This window comes from Anas acuta, chromosome 3 (assembly GCF_963932015.1).
Source record: "Anas acuta chromosome 3, bAnaAcu1.1, whole genome shotgun sequence".
Taxonomy (NCBI): Eukaryota; Metazoa; Chordata; class Aves; order Anseriformes; family Anatidae; genus Anas; species Anas acuta.
This window is the reverse complement of record NC_088981.1, coordinates 3,002,933-3,007,335: the sequence shown is the minus strand read 5'-3', so window position 1 is coordinate 3,007,335 and position 4,403 is coordinate 3,002,933. Positions and strand designations below refer to the sequence as shown.

The 4,403-nt window shown below is 40.2% G+C and overlaps 1 long non-coding RNA gene across 1 annotated transcript; it reads right to left on the bottom strand.

Moving 5' to 3' along the window:
* Positions 1-2,273: 2,273 nt before the first annotated feature.
* Positions 2,274-3,763, bottom strand: LOC137853207 (uncharacterized). The gene is made up of 2 exons (XR_011094321.1): positions 3,522-3,763; positions 2,274-3,108 (listed from the first exon to the last, which is right to left on the bottom strand). It is a non-coding gene; the product is annotated as an uncharacterized lncRNA (long non-coding RNA).
* Between the last annotated feature and the right edge of the window lie 640 nt (positions 3,764-4,403).

The following is a 4,403-nucleotide window of genomic DNA, read 5'->3' as shown; positions in this document are numbered from 1 at the left end:
GTATTTTTATATTACAGAGATGGTCTCCAAGCTAGAATGCAAGCTGGTGCAGCTTGGAAACAAAACTGGAAGAGTTAAGTGGGATCTTAGGACATAGCAGAAAAAGTCACAGGTCACTTGAATCTAAGGCATCTAAGTCAATGAGGTCAGCTGAGATTAGTTTGACCTCAAAAGTCCATTCCAGAAAAATAGGACCAAAAAAAATAGCCCTGAAAGCAATGGATAGGAATTATAAGGCTGTTTTCTGAATTAAGTAGTACAGATCTGCCAAATTCTATCTTTGTACTATCAAATCCTGAGAAAATAGAGCCTATCATTACAACAGATAACAGATGAAGGGTTAATTGCATATAAGATTGTATTTCTCAATTCACAAGCTTCTTATGTTTTAATCCACATGAATTTTATTTTCTTTCACTGAAATACGCATTCCACTTGACAGCTGGATCTATGTTTTTTGGTTTGTTTTCAATTTAAGAGAGTTATCTATTCATAGCTCAGCTTAGTACAAAGTGTATCTTCCTTCATATAAATTATGCAGATACCTATGCTTAATACATGGTCAGCAATCTATTTTAAAACTTCTGGCACACAGAAATGAGAAGGGAGAATTTCAGATTCCCTCTGTTCGCTTCATGACTTCAGTAGCTGTAAATGGAAGAAAGGTTTACCGTCAGAAAGAGTGCTACCCAGAAAGTGGGTTGCATTTGTAAAATGAGGGACCCTCACAGAACCTCTAACCTGTTGAAGTGAATTAGCATCCTCATGCAATGATTTCAGCCCTGGGTTGGAGCGCGGAGGTTTTGTCAATAAAGCTTGATAAATAAATGCAACACTTTCAGTCTTTAAGAACAGGGCATCAGTAGCATGGCTGTGAATTTCATTGACTTTCTAAGCAAAATTGAACTTTTTGTTGGTAATTCATTCAAAGCAAGTAGCCAGTGTATAAATCCTTAGTTCTGTGGTAATCTGCATGCATACAAAATGAAACTGGATAAAATCTTAGAGCCTGTGGGTGTTTTGGGTGAGCTTCCTGCTTTGGTATCGAACCTTTCTTTTGATGGTATAAATAAATGTTTGGGGTTGTTGCAGCTGCAGTCAGACAACTTCCGTAACATCGATTAGTAATGTATTGGCAAAAATTGGTCTCTTTGTTAATAAGAAACAACACGGTGATTAATAGGTTACATAGGTTATACTGAGTGTACAGCCAGATATTTCAAGAGTAAATGAAATGTCCCACCACAATCAATAACGATGGAAATCAGAGCAGACTTCTCCAGCTCAGTCTTGTATATCTAACAGGGAGTGATCCCATAGTGTTTTAGGGGAGCACTAACATCTCTTCATTTATTTTTATTATTACATTAATTTGCTGAGTGGCTTTTCTAGCCTGAAAGCATGAAGGCAACAAAAATGTCAGGTTGTACTATCAGGAACTGCTGATTCCAGACAAATCTAGTTGGGTACAGCAAGCACTGAAACTGCTGCTGGCTTTCTAATATGATTCAAGTCAAATCCCTGTTTGACATGACTTCAGCATGACACTGGAGAGGAAGATATGTTTTAAATATAGGAAAATTACTTCAGAATACATTTCATAAGGTAAATATTATTTATAGTGAGACATGAGGATTTTTTTTTGTCGCGAGACAGGCTATTTTTGTGCCTTTTTCAATCTGGCAGATAATACCATGAAGTCTATTTTTGATAGATTTCCAGTTTGTTCTCTCAACTCGTTATGTCATTTAGATGAAGAAACTGCTTTGAAATGTAGAAATGAGTCCAACTGTTAAACTTACCCAGCTCTACTCATCTTTTTTGACTTTTCTTAGTCTTGAAAGAAAGAGGCAGGATCAACAGAAACAAGTTAGAGCTTGTACCAGAGAAGGAGATATAAATGAGTACCTTACATACCTGAAACCTGGCTTCAGTGAGCCATTTACTTTCTTTGCATCTGTTAGGGCTGAAAAGACCTATTTGTAATAAATTTTTGCCCAGGAATAATATTTTAACTCATTTGGGTTTTATGGCCTTTTTTTTTTGTTTTGTTTTCCTTTTATGTTCAAACCTTTCCTCTCTTGTTCAGGGTGCTATCCTTATTTATGGATGTGACATTGAATCGGCTTTTTTTCCCCTAAGACAGAATTTTATAAAAACACATCATAGAGTTCAACAACAGTGCTTGACACTTGCATTTCCCAAACCCTTTACCATTTTAGTTTTCATTGACCTGTATCTTCATTAGGGTTTTCCCCCTAAATCGCTGTGAGTACAGCAGTACCAATGCTACTCATGAGTAAGGGCAGAGCAAACTAATCCGAGATGGTTCAGGGAAGGCAGGTTTATTTTTTCTGAGCTGTGCTGAAGGACTGAAAAAGCTCCTACTGACTTACTGAGAGCAGATGAAGGTTTAAGGTCTGTGGGTCTGTGCCATGCTCAGGAGCTGGTCAACGACAAACTTTCAAACAAACTATGGGAAATCCCAGCAGTACACTAAATGTGGCTTCTGTATTGAGGGATGAAAGGGGGAAAGTGACACACACCGCAAAAGTTTTGAAAGAATAGAAAGCACTAAAGTCTGTAGATTGTCTTATTTATAGTCTTCTGCTGGAAATAACAGAAAATACATACAAAAAACATACATTTTTATGGTTATTTTGCACATGTAGCTCTTTGTGAATTTAATAAATCTATGCTTAGTTATCTTAGTTGGCCACAGTCCTGCCCAGTCCATTTGGGATGTAGGAGTGAAGGTCTCCAGAAAATTGTTGCAGTGCTTCATTGATCGTTTTCCATTTCTGTTTAATCACTTCTGTTAACTTACTTGATGCCAGTCCTCAGATACAGACAATTGCTCCCTACCCACCATTAGTCACTGGAAGAGTCTTTGAATGTCTGATGAGTCTTGAGCATATGGATGAGCAGACAGAGCAGTATTTGGGGCATGCTCAGCTTCCTAGATACATTGCTTCTCGAAGGTACCTTCCTCAGCCTGCATTTCACCTGCAGGCAAGGGATTTTGTTCTTTGTTTGCTGAAGGCAGTTGGTAAATCCTTTGTCTATGGTGTTGTAGAAGACAAATAACACGTAAAATCTCTGTTGGGTCTAAGAGCACATTGTGAGAGGTAGTTTTAGTCCAGGACAAATTGAATTTAAGTGAAAATTGGGAATAAAGCTTCATTCCTGCTTATTAATACCGTGCTCTTCCCCTGACATTTGGTACAAAGACCATCCTACAGAAAACCTAGCATTTTCTCCCCCACACGCGTAGGATTCAGATTTCCCCACACAACCTGGGTTAGATCCAGCAAAGGGAAGATATGATAAAGTCTTGACACTGATGTAGGATATGATCAGGTGAACAAGACCCAGGACCTGATGGTTTTCCTGGGTGCCACCCAGCCTTTTCAACCTTTCCAATTAGCCTCAGCAACAACTCACCCACTGACAGCTGTGCTGAGATGTCCCCAGGAGCCACAGATGTGTGTGTGATGAGATTGCCCTCACCTCCAGCTCACCTTTGCCTGGCTGTATTCATTCCTCAGCAAGCTGAGGGTGCTTCTCATGGTGTCTTGGCTGGCTGGGCTCAGCTCTGTGCCTCTGCCAGGAAGGGAGCCAGGTAGGAGCATGGGGCTGAGCTGGGAAGGGAGCTGGGAGGTGCTGGGAGGTGCTGCTGCCTCTTGGGCACGAGGAATGAGAACTTGGCTAGAGGGGTTCCTGCTTGGTGGGGTTTTGTTTCATGCACTGTGCCTTTGGGTTTGCTAGGATGTCAGGATGGTTCTATGATTCTAATGGGCTTGCAGGGTTTTAAGCTAATGAAACGTTTAAAGTCTGTTTAGAGCAGCTGCAGAAAACCTCTTTTTCACCTGAGCTGTGCTGGTAATGTCTAAAGCCTGAATCAAGGTTTAATCAATCAATCTCTGTGAAGAGATTATGTGAAAAACTTGCTTTCTTTTCTTTCTCTGTGAGTACTGTTGAAAAGAGTGCATCCTTAACGTGAACATTAAAGTGTTGGGTTTGTTTTTTCTTTCCCCCCTCAAATGTTGATAATGGAGGGCTGAGGGAAAGAGATGTGTTTGCAATGTGAGCTTGCTGTGGTTTGGGTAGAAAGGTCTCCTGCATCTAACTAAATGAGTATGGAAGCACCATGGCTCAAAACCCAGTTGTTGGTTGGTCTTAATATCCTTGGGTTAGGGCTATGTGTTTTATGTTCCTGTGTAGGAACCTTAAATGGAGCTCCCTACTTTCCCTAACGTGCCCTAACTTGCTATTGAATCAAATGCTAACACTTTGCATCCAATTCCTCTTGTGTTGTCCCTCACAGAGGTGCAATATGTTAGGCAGTAGCAATTCCAGTTCTTAGAGCTGAGGTATGTATGGTGGTGGACGAGTATCTAGGG